Below are 12,191 nucleotides of genomic sequence, written 5' to 3'. Positions count from 1 at the left end.
ATCCCAGCACCTGTGAAAGCAGAAGGTGAGAGCTGTGCCCTCCCCAAACCAGCAATCCCTGGGGAACCCCCAAAATTCCCCCAGTATGTGCTACCCAGGTAGGTGACCTCAGAGGGACCTGGGCTCTGTGGCTGTCCTGGCAGCTGCTGATCCAACCTCCCAACCCCACCCTGGCTCCCAGGGCCTCCCATCAGCCCCAATTTCCTGCAGACCCTGCTGATAAGAGGCTGATCCTCAGCCATGGAAATCTGATGCCCCGGTGTCAGGAACACAGGGGACTGTGGAAATCCAGCTGAGAATGAGCAGATCTCGCTGCTTTTCCTCCTTCCCATTGCAAAAAAATCCCTTTGGAGGATGGATGGGGCCTTAGTGCCACTCACTGGGGTTGTCCTGGGCTTCATCCCCCTGATCTGTGCTGGCAGTGCTGGATTCTATGGGTTAAAAGCTTCCAGGTGCACCAGCACCCCAAAAATAACCGTGAATTAATGTCATCTCTTTTTTAGGCTTTGCTGTGGCTGCTGAATCCCAGGGACTTGTGGATCCTGCCTGTCTGGGAAGGTGTGAGCCAGGGCTGCTCCCATCTCTCTTCTCCCTTCCTTTGGGTCTGTGGCTGTGTCCAAAAGGAGGAAGTAACCCCCAAAATCTCTCTGGGGACACTCACGGGGCAGGTGCTGGGTGCTGTGGGTTTTGCCTGATGAAGGGACTGGTGGGATGTTGGTTTTACTGGGCTTGGAGGGGATGTCTCTTATCCCAGCAGCCCTGCAGCAATGCTCTCTGCCCAGCAGGGACTGTGGTAATTCAGGTTTATTTATTGCCCTATTTTCTCAGCCTGGGTGTCCTCTGCCTGTGCTGTGTCATCCCTCTGCTCTGCTGGCCCTGGGGACTTTGTCCTCCCAGCTAGTCTGGAATTTGGGGTGGATTTCTCCCTTTCCAGGTGTCCCCAAAAGGAGGATTCTGGCCAGGAGGTTCAGCCTGCAGACCTGACCACACTGGGCTGAAACCATCTCCAGGTTTTGCTGTCCCTTTCCCAAGCAGGAATTGATTCAGCCCCAGGAGGGAAGGTCCTGAGGTAGGAAAACCAGACCTCTCTGAAAATCCACTCTGCTCTGGAGAGTGCCCTGCATGGAGATCTGTAAATGCAGGGCTGATCCACGCCCACCAATCACAGTAATTTAATGGAGCTGGTTTCTGGATTGCAGTGGCTGGCACAGGGATGAACCAACGACTGAGCTAATCTGATTTTCTTGGGGAATTCCTTGTTTGGGAGTGCTGGAATCCCCTGCTCTGCTGCAGTCCCCCGGGGCAGTTTAGCTGCCCTGGGATGGTGGTTCCCATGTGATTGTGCCTGGGTTAAAGGCTGGATTTTATCCCAGAGGAACCCCTGGGTTTGCCTTGCCTCTGCCCTTTATAACTTGGATAATTTGGGGTGCTGCCCTCGGGTCTGTCCCCACTCCGAGGGCACGCAGGGGCTGCACGGGCTCTGCAGGGTTATCTGCAGCCCGGGATGGAGAGAAGGGATTTGGGATCTGCATCATTCCCGGCAGAGCCCGGCCGTGGGCAGCGCACGTGAGGCCAGAGCCGAGCCCCGCAGCAGAAATCCCGGCTGAGCAGCCAAGGTTTCGGATTTTCCACCCAAATAAAGTCTCAGCCAGAACACGGGTGGTATCCAGGGCAACGGGGATGCTCGGAGCTCGGGTGAGCTGGGATCGCATCTGGGATGGCGCCGGATCAGCCCGGGGTGGGACAGGGGGAGGGACAGGCTCGGAGGGGGTGACACGGGCTGGGAGATGGTGGGACAGGCTCGGGGGGCGTGGGACAGGCTCGGAGCGGGTGACACAGGATCGGGGGGCGTGGGACAGGCTCGAAGGGGGTGGGACAGGGGGTGGGAGAGGCTGGGAGGGGACGGGACAGGCTCGGAGGGGGTGACACAGGCTTGAAGGGGGTGGGACAGGGTCGGGGGAGGTGACACAGGCTCGGAGGGGAGGGACAGGCTCGGGGGGGATGAGACAGGGTCGGGGGAGGTGACACAGGCTCGGAGGGGAGGGACAGGCTCGGGGGGGATGAGACAGGGTCGGGGGAGGTGACACAGGCTCGGAGGGGATGGGACAGGCTCGGAGGGGGTGACACGGGCTCGGAGGGGATGGGACAGGATGGGAGGGGTGACACAGGCTCGGAGGGGACGGGACAGGCTCGAAGGGGGTGACACGGGCTCGGGGGGGATGAGACAGGGTCGGGGGAGGTGACACGGGCTCGGAGGGAGTGACACGGGCTCGGAGGGTCTCCCGGGGCTGCAGACGCCCCCCGAGCCTCACCGAGATGCTCCAGTGCCATCTAGTGACAGCGGGACCCGGGACAGGGCGGTGGCACCGGGCCCAGGTGGGCACCGGCCCCCGGCTGAGCCCTCGCTGCCCCTCCCGGCACCCGCACTCCCGGGACTGGACGGGAGAACAGGACGGTATTTCCGTAGGAAAAGGGTTTTCTCCTTTTCGCTGATTCCTTCCGTGCAGGGACAGAGCCCTGTCCCAGCCCTGAGCGTCCAAACACAACCTAAACATTTCCAAACCGCGCTGTTCAATCTTAAAAACCGCTTTTTATTCCAAAGGAACTGATGGGAACGAGGTGTCTGCGCAGCTTTGGCTGTGTATCCAATTTCCTCCAGCACCTCGGACATCCAGAGCATCCCCCCTCCTTCCTCCCTCATTAACACAGTAAAATTATTTAATGCCTTTAACGTAATTAACACGTTGCAATCCTAAACTGCGAGCAGCTGCCTGGCCCTGCAGTTTCTCCTTCCAGCTGCCCATTAATGCCTCCCTCCGGGCGATTATAAAGCAGGAAAAGGCCACAAATCCCAGCCCTGCGCTGGAGGAAAGGGAAGGAGCAGGGCAGAGGGCTCGTGTGCATTAACACAACTCATCCACCACAATCCCAGATTGCTCGGAGGTTGCCTGAATCCCTGATTTATCCTGGTAATGCATCCACAGAGGCTGGTAGTGCAAAGGTGTGTGAGAGGCTGCAGTGCTGCCCTGCTCCCTGGTTTTGATTTATTTTATTTATTATTAATTATTATTTATTTATTTATCATAAGCAATGCATTCTTTTATTTATTATTCCATTATTTATTATTTACTTATTATTAGTTCTATTTGATTTATTTGATATATTTGATTTTATTATGTTTTAAATTGGAGGTGATTGATTTATTTTTTTGGCGCTGTTTCACTCCTCGGTTTTCCACGGAAATCGCTGCAGTCCCGTGAGGATGATACTGATACTCCTCCGATCTGTAATTACCTTTGCATATGCTAATTGTGTAATTCGGAGAGGCAATCCCAACCCCAGAAGTTTTGCAGTATCCCCTGAGATAGGAGAGCACAGCTCAGTATTCACAAACCCCTCCTGGGCTGCAGCCCTTGGGATGGGGGGACCCCCAAACCCACCCAGACTGGAGCAGCCTGGTGCTGGTCCCCCCGTGGGGGTTCCTGGCCCAGGGGGAGATCTCACACTCAGGAGGGATGCCCAAATTTCTTTTCTATTCTATTCTATTCTATTCTATTCTATTCTATTCTATTCTATTCTATTCTATTCTATTCTATTCTATTCTATTCTATTCTATTCTATATTCTATTCTATATTCTATATTCTATTCTATTCTATATTCTATATTCTATTCTATTCTATTCTATTCTATATTCTATTCTATTCTATTCTATTCTATATTCTATTCTATTCTATTCTTCTATTCTCTATTCTATATTCTATTCTATTCTATTCTATTCTATTCTATTCTATTCTATTCTATTCTATTCTATTCTATTCTATATTCTATTCTATATTCTGTTCTATTTTATTCTTTGATTTTCATTCCTGCTCCTGCCCATTGGCAAAGGTGATTTTGGGGTGTGGGGACGCAAAGCTGCAGGAATGGTGAGGGTATTGGGGGGGACAGGCACGAGGGCAGTAATGGGGAGCACAAGGGAGGTGTTGGGGATGCCGATGGATCAGACGAGGCTGCTGAGGTGGATTTATAGCCTGGAGCAGAGCTCAGCAGTCCCAGGTGCACGTCAAGTGCTCGAGTTGAGGCATCCCTAAAAAGCTGCGAGGGATCGGGCATCTGCCTGGCTATGTGAAGCCTCTGCAGCTGCTCCGAGCAGCTTTTCCTTCCCTGCTCCGGCGTGTCTCTGCCGGAGATTCCCGTGCCCGGGGCTGTTTGGTGCTGGAGCCATCCCTGGCAGACCGCACTCCCCCAGCTCAGCCCCCCAAAACGCGGCTGTGCCGTCGGGGCTCACCCTGCCCCGTTCCCCAGCGTTCCCGTGGCCCAGGCTGCTGCTGGGACCAGTTCCCCGCAGCGGCAGCTCCTGCAGGAGCCGGAGCTGAAGCGAGCCCGAGCAATTAAAAGCACCCGCAGCAGATGGTCGGTGCCGTCTGTCTCCCCGCCGCCGCCTCCTCGCTCCTGCTCTCCTCATTCTCTCTCCCGACTCCTCTTTTTCTTCTATTTTGCTGATTTGATTTATTCCCCCCCAGCCGAGCAGGACCCCCACATTCTCCTGCACCCCCAGCCCTTATTTCCACACGGTGCAAAGCCAAGGCTTCGGCTGCTGAGGAATTGAGATGAGGGGAAACTGAGGCACGAAGGAGGCCGGGACCCGCTGGTTCCCCCGACCTCCCCCCCAGCTGCAGAGATGTTTTGTGTCCTTGGCTCCAGCTTTGAGCATCTTGCTGAAGGAGCTGTAAATCCTCGGTACCAAAGAGAAGGGAAGGTTAAACCATCTATAAAATCAGCCTGACTGAATGATTTATCCCGGCTCCCGCATCCCAAACTCTTCCCTTGACTCACAGCCTGCCTCCCCCGGTCCTGGACTGGATTTTGCTCAGGGGTTCAATTTCCAGGCGGCGCAGCCAAAGGGAGCCCCGAGTGTCTGAAAAGGCCACGGGCTGTGCAATCCCCTCCCCAAACGCGAACCCTCTGTGCCCCCCTGTGCCCCCCCTGTGCCCGGGACCCCCCATAGCCGCATTCCTCCCTTTCTCAGCAGCGGTGGCCGCGCCACCGAGCCGAGGTCGAGCCCTGCAGCGGGGACCATCCCGGCCTCAGAAAGCCGCATTGTTTTTTTTCGGGGGGTTGATTTCTCCCGTTGTTTGTCTCCTCGCCTCCTCGGGGTCTCTCTGGCGCTGCCGGTTGTGTTGGATGCCCGCAGCTCCTCGCGGGTGGCAGCGCCGGTCCCGGCCCGGACAATGGAGCGTGCTGCTGTCCTGGCAGCGGCTCCCGCGCCCAGGGGGAGGGATGGGCACCGACAGGCGGGTGCTGCTGGGATGGTTTCCCTCTAAAGGCTGAGCTGAGTGGGGGTTTCCACTGGAAGATGGTCCCTGAATGGCCGGTTTTGGGGTGCTCGTGCTGGGGGATGCCCTTGGGACGCAGGAGAGGTGGGAGGGTGGTCCCAGCGGGGATGCTGAAGCTCTGAGGGCTCTTGGATAGGGAGCAAAGTCCTGTTTGCTGAGTAAATCCTTCCCTGATCCCATCAAGTGTTGCTTGATGTCAGCGCTGGCTCCAGCCTCCCTTGGCTCCGGGTGGTGCCGGAGCCTCGGGGGAAGGGATGGGGCACGGCAGAGGAAATTCCACTTGGAGCCGGCGCAGGAAGCTCTGGGGAGTTGGGGAAAGGAGGAGAGAGTAGAAATGAGGCAGGAGGGAGCAGGTACAAAGCAGACCCCAAACACGGCCGGCCCTGCTCTCATCTCCCCTCAGCCTCCTGCTGCCGCCCCCGCCAGGGGAAGGAGCCTCAAGGATGAAAATCCCGCTCTCTCAGCTCCTTGCAGGAAATCTCCCCCTGTCCTGACACCTTGCCCCGGTGCGGGATGCTCCGGGCGCGGTCCCGCATCCCTGGGGCTCGGAGCTCCCGGGAGATGCTGCTGGGGCAGGAACGCTCCTGGTTCCCTCTCCTGGCCCTGCAGTGGGGCTGTGAGCTGGATGGGAGACAAGAATCAGCCCCGGGGCTGGCGAGGGGAGATGCTCGGCTGGTGCCAGCCCTGGTGGGGAGCTGTCTCTTCAGACGGGGCACAGCGGGGAGGGTGAGCGGGGCTGGCATCCAGGCTCTTCTCCCCAGCAGCGTTCCACATTCCTTGGAGTTTTTCTGTCCTTAAAGCTCGTTGAGGACCTTGGAGGGTTGAGGGGCACCAAGGAGGGAGGGGAGGGCAGGGCAGCTCATCCCAACCCGCCTGTCTTCACGTGGATGATCGTTTCCAGCCGAATTGCCGCCATGGGATGTTTTTTTTTTTTCTCTTTTATCAGCTGCTTTAGTCCTCTCAGTGACCTCAGGCAGCCCTGAGCCCTCCTGGGTTTTCTGCCTGTGCCTGTACAGCTCGAGTGGGGGCTGGATCACAGACTGAGCCATTCTTTTACAGGACAGCCTGTGGGAACACCTGGCTGGGTGACAGCCACGGGATCCAAACAGGAAAACCCGGCTGTGCCCAGGGTTCAGGGGAAGGAAACAGTCCCTCGGCCACGTGTTTTGGGTTTATTTCAGAGCAGAGGTGCTCTCAGGGCACTGAAGGGTGGGTTTGTGCCGTGTGGGAGTCACTGGGCATTCCCACAGCATCTCCTGGCTCTGGGGACACCCAAGGAAGGACAAAGAGCACTTGTGTGCCTGGTGCTGGCTCTGAGATCCAGCAGGATGTGCTGAGACAGAGCTGCAGGTGAGAATTCCCAGGAGGAGGGAAAAGCAGGTTGGATCACTGCTCTGTGCTGCTCTCCATCAGTCCTGGCTCAGCCCCAGCTGCTGGATCAGAGCTGCTGGGAGCTCGGGTGAGGGAGCCTGGAACAGGGTGGGTGTTTCTGCAGCTTGGGTGAAGGTCTCTGGAGCACAGTGGGTGTTTCTGCAGCTCCAGATGAAGTCTCTGGAGCACAGTGGGTGTTTCTGCAGCTCCAGGTGAAGGTTTCTGGAGCACAGTGGGTGTTTCTGCAGCTCCAGGTGAAGGTCTCTGGAGCACAGTGGGTGTTTCTGCAGCTCCAGGTGAAGGTTTCTGGAGCACAGTGGGTGTTTCTGCAGCTCCAGGTGAAGGTCTCTGGAGCACAGTGGGTGTTTCTGCAGCTCTAGGTGAAGGTCTCTGGAGCACAGTGGGTGTTTCTGCAGCTCTAGGTGAAGGTCTCTGGAGCACAGTGGGTGTTTCTCCAGTTTGGGTGAAGGTTTCTGGAGCACAGTGGGTGTTTCTGCTGTTCCAGGTGAAGGTCTCTGGAGCACAGTGGGTGTTTCTCCAGGTGAAGGTCTCTGGAGCACAGTGGGTGTTTCTGCAGCTCCAGGTGAAGGTCTCTGGAGCACAGTGGGTGTTTCTGCAGCTCCAGGTGAAGGTCTCTGGAGCACAGTGGGTGTTTCTCCAGGTGAAGGTCTCTGGAGCACAGTGGGTGTTTCTGGGATGACCCCTGTGAGCTCCAAGCTCAGTTTGTGCTGTGCTGAGGTCCTGCCAAGCCCTGCCCAGCCACCAGAACCAGCACAGCAGCCCTGCTGCTCTGTCCCTGCCCAGGCCCTTGGCCTCAGGAGGCTGGAGGGGCTCCAGCCTGGGATGTGAGGGATTTGGAGGCTTGATGCTGGTTTGGGGCTGGATGCAGCACCCCATTTGATCAGGAGTGCAGCTGGGGTGGAGAGGATGGGACAGGTTTGATGGGGCATTTCAAGGTGGTCTGTTGGGACACAGGGAGGATTTTTCATTTGTGCCAAGCTCCAGAAAGAAGCAGGGAGCAGGATGAGCCCACGTGGATCCATCCTTGCTCCCCACACCCACCCTGTGGGGCTGATGGCTCAGTCCTGCCCCATGTGATTGCCATGTGAGCTGAGCATCTCCCAGCCTGTGGTTTTCCCTCTCATTTCCTTGTCTCAAAGGGGATCATTAATATCACCCCCCTGCTCTCAGCTCTGTCCAGCTGCAGGGCTGGCCTGGCTGTGGGGATGTGATGCTGCAGGGAATGGGGGAAATTCAGGCCAGGTTAGCTCCGTGCTCAGTGAGGGGAAGCTGAAAGGGAGATCTGGGAACGGTTTTGCCTGGAAACTTATAGAAAGCAGCATCCTGGGGAAGAAGGTGTGACGTCAAATGCAGGGCTTAAAATATACCCAGGGCAAAATCACATGGCAGCCGTGAAACAGGAGCTGCTGGGCTCTGAGCACGAGTCCCAGGGGACCTTGGGCATCATCCTCCTGCTGAAGCTGCTCCCAGCCCCTGCCATGACCAGGGACCTGCTCTTGGGGAGGATGAATCAGGAAAAGCTTATAAATATGATTGCCTAGCTAAAGATTTTGAGAATATGGAAACTATAAGTGAGATTGAGATGAAAGCCATCCTTGAGTTACTAAATAACTAGAAGACAATAGGAAGGCCAGGAAAGTAATCCCCTCTTGACAGAACAAGGGTCCAAAGGTCAGAGAAGACCCTGCTAGCTTGGCAGAAGGGTCCAAAGAGTAATTTTTAGGGTTTAAAGTATAACACATGATGGTGATGTAATGGTTCTTATAGGCTATATGTCAATGCTATAGATTTGTATCTTGTATTAGATTGGTTAGTGGAAATTAGAATGTTCAATATAGAAGGAGATTTATTGTATTGTAAATAGGAAAATCTCTCTCTTACTTCCCTCTCTCTTACCTCTCAGCACTCTCACTACCCCCCTCTCTTTGTGCTCCTGTGGCTGGCAGCTCCAGCAGGGCCCTTTTTACCCACAAGTTTCCAGACCTGGATTATAGAAATCTGTGTGTCACGACCATCCTGACCCTGTCACACGGAACAGTCTCCTACACTCTGCCGGGCTGGGGACAGCAGGGAGGGTTTGGGGACAGCAGGAGGGGTGGGGACAGCAGGGAGGGGTTGGGGACAGCAGGGAGGGACAGGGGACAGCAGGGAGGGCAGGGGACAGCAGGGAGGACAGGGGACAGCAGGGAGGGTTGGGGACAGCAGGGAGGGTTTGGGGACAGCAGGAGGGGCAGGGGACAGCAGGGAGGACAGGGGACAGCAGGGAGGGTTGGGGACAGCAGGAGGGACAGGGGACAGCAGGGAGGGTTGGGGACAGCAGGAGGGACAGGTTTGGGGACAGCAGGGAGGGGACAGCAGGGAGGGACAGGGGACAGCAGGGAGGGGTGGGGACAGCAGGGAGGGTTTGGGGACAGCAGGGAGGGTTGGGGACAGCAGGAGGGACAGGGGACAGCAGGGAGGGCAGGGGACAGCAGGGAGGGTTTGGGGACAGCAGGGAGGGCAGGGGACAGAAGGGAGGGCATGGGGACAGCAGGGAGGGTTTGGGGACAGCAGGGAGGACAGGGGACAGCAGAGAGGGGCAGGGGACAGCAGGGAGGGTTTGGGGACAGCAGGGAGGGGTGGGGAGCAGGGAGGGTGTGGGGACAGCAGGGAGGGGTGGGGACAGCAGGGAGGGCAGGGGACAGCAGGGAGGGACAGGGGACAGCAGGAGGGACAGGGGACAGCAGGGAGGGCAGGGGACAGCAGGTGGCCGCCTGGTTCCCATCTGCTCCCAGCAGCTGGGGCTGTGGCCCCGAGGCGATTTTTGGGTGACTTGTGTTGGAAGCAGCTGCTGCTGGGCATTGGCTGGATGGTGTTTGGCTGCTCCTCGTTAGCTGGGTAGAAAACTGTGCTGGGTGCCAAGTGCTGAGGGTCACCTCCCCAGAGGGACAGGGACGATGAGCAGCCTGGAAGGGCTGGCTCAGGAGAACAGGACAGGCTTTTTCCAGGCAGAAGAGGCAGGTTGGGGTGAAAATCCTCTGGTTGTGGCACTCTGAGCCCTGTTGAGCCCCCCAGGCAGGTTTGCACAGTCAGGGTGAGCACTGCAGGAACAAGCCAAGGGCTGGTTTGGGCAGCAGCAGAACAAAACCAGAGCAAACTCCCTCCCTGCAGGATTGAGCTCTCCCTTTGGAACGTGGGGAGGGACACAAGTCCCAGCCAGAGAAACTGGCCCCAGGTGAGGCTGAGATCTCTCTTCACTCCTCCAGGAATGAGCAGCACAGTTGGCAGTGCCTGTGCAAGGAGATGTGAGGCTGAGCAGCCTCTGAAAGGGTTTTGTTTTCATTTCCAAGGACCATTCAGCTCCCCAGAGTGGGTCCAGGCACTGAGGCCGTCCCAGATCCCAACTCAGACCTCTGTGAGGAGTAGGGAGGGCTGGATCCAGCTGTGAGAGAGGGTTTGGGGGTCTGTCCCACTCTGCAGGGAGATGGAGCTGGCTCAGATGGGCCTTGCACACAGAGGGGCAGCATTGGGGAACAACATCATCCAAGCTATGGGAAAAACCTTAAAAAAAGCTCTCTGAGATCACCTAAATCTCTTCCAAAAATGCATCCAGGCCACCAAAACCACCTGGAAATGCTGTGGCAGGCTGAGCTGGAGTGGTGCCCCCAGCCCTGGAGCTCCTGGGCTCCCCTCGGTCTGCCCCGCCAGCAGCTTGGCATGGGAAGGAAATTAAGACCAGAAGTCTGGAACAGCAGCTCTTTAAAGCATGTCCCACTGCTTGGAGCCCTTCCCAGGGGCCGTGGGACATGGTTCTCATTCCTCTGCCTGGGCTGGGGTTCATTATTTTCCCTCTATTGTGCAGAGTCCCCTTTTTTCCCTGCATGCCTGTCCCCCGGGGCTGAGGGAAGCAGTGTGGTTTTCTTGTGCTCAGACATGGCTTGCTGCCTCCTCCCAGCCACCCTCTTGTCTTTCAGACGTGATCTCCAGGCCAAAAATAGATGAGCCCTGCTCCTTCCAGCTCTGGAGATGAACAGCCAGGTGAGTGCATGGAGGGGCACTGGGTCCCTGATAAAGGCAGATGATGATTTTAAAGGTCATTTTCTCTGTGATTCCTGATGTTTCCAGCTGGGGCTGTCTGACATCAACCCCTTTTTTGGGGACACGCTGCCCTGTGGTGCTGTCACCCCACTCTTGAGTGACTGGGAAGTGCCACCAGCTCTGCCCAGGCTCAAGTTACCCCTGAGGAAGGGGCGTCTCTGTGATGGGGAAGGCAAATCCGAGGGGAATGCCCTGCCTGGCATCCCGGCCGTGCTGCAGCCTCTCCCTCTCTTGGGCACTTCTCTGCTCACGGGATGAGAGGAACACCCTGGCAGAGGGAGCTGGGATTCGGATTCTTGGGCGGAAAACGCTCGGTAAGAGCCAGAAATTCCTGTGCCCTGAGTCAGGCTGGGCTCTCCTTTCACCAGATCTGCTCCTTTCCCTCCTTGTTTGCAGCGCTGGCCCCGAATGAGGCCCGACAGGCCCTGGCTGTGCAGGCAAACACGTGTTTAGAAACCAGAGGGCTTTATCCCCTGCAATTATTATCACTTGAATGTAGGTCGGCTTGACAGCTTAGGTGGAAAATCATCTTCGGAGCGTTCCGGTGCTCTGCACTCACTGTCCTGTTAATCTTTAATTTTAATTTTATTTAATTTTTTATTTTAATCTCTGTTCCCACTTGGTTTTTTGGGGGGGAAAGCTGCGTTTTGGGGGCTGTTCCACCAGCGGAGGAGGCACTGAGGTGCGTTATAAGGGCGGGGTCTCCTCCCGGAGGCACCGGAGGGGCTGAGATGGGAAGAGCATCTCCCTCCCGATGCTCCGAAACGCCAGGGGAGAGATTCATTCATGGCTGTGCTCCTCGGAGGTGTCCATTCATCCCTGCTGTCCGTCCCTCCCGGTCTGTCTGTCTGTCCGCCCCTCCCTCCCCGCAGCTCTGCCCGGCTCTGCTGCATCCCCCCTCCATCCTCGCTCCCTCCAAACCTCCCCCCTGCATTTTTTCCCCCCCCAAAACCACAACTCCCACCCTTTAAAACGCCTCCCCCGGGCCGGACCCCCTCCCCCGGGCGGGCGCTGGGAATGAATGGCTGGTGGCTCCGCGATGCCATTTCCATGGTGACAGATGGCAGCGGGGAATGCGGGGATCAGGGTCACATGAGAGCAGCGGTAAATTCAGGCGGTTATTTATAGGCTGCTGCTCCAGCCTTTATGGAAATGCGTCTGCCTTGGACCGTGCTCTCAGCCCCTCGCTGCTCTCCGGGGCTCTGCTCTTCCAGGAGAGACATTACTCATGCTCTGCTTTAATCCAGACTGTTCCTGCTGCTCAGGCTGGTGTTGGAAAAGTACCGGGCAGAGGGTCTGGTTTATTTTTTTCCCCAGCCTGAATCTCTGTGAATCAGCCTCAAAATGCAGCCCTAACCTTCCTGCATCTGCATCTCCTGTGCTGG

This window comes from Oenanthe melanoleuca, chromosome 26 (assembly GCF_029582105.1).
Source record: "Oenanthe melanoleuca isolate GR-GAL-2019-014 chromosome 26, OMel1.0, whole genome shotgun sequence".
In the NCBI taxonomy this organism is placed as follows: domain Eukaryota; kingdom Metazoa; phylum Chordata; class Aves; order Passeriformes; family Muscicapidae; genus Oenanthe; species Oenanthe melanoleuca.
Note: the sequence above shows the minus strand (reverse complement) of the source record.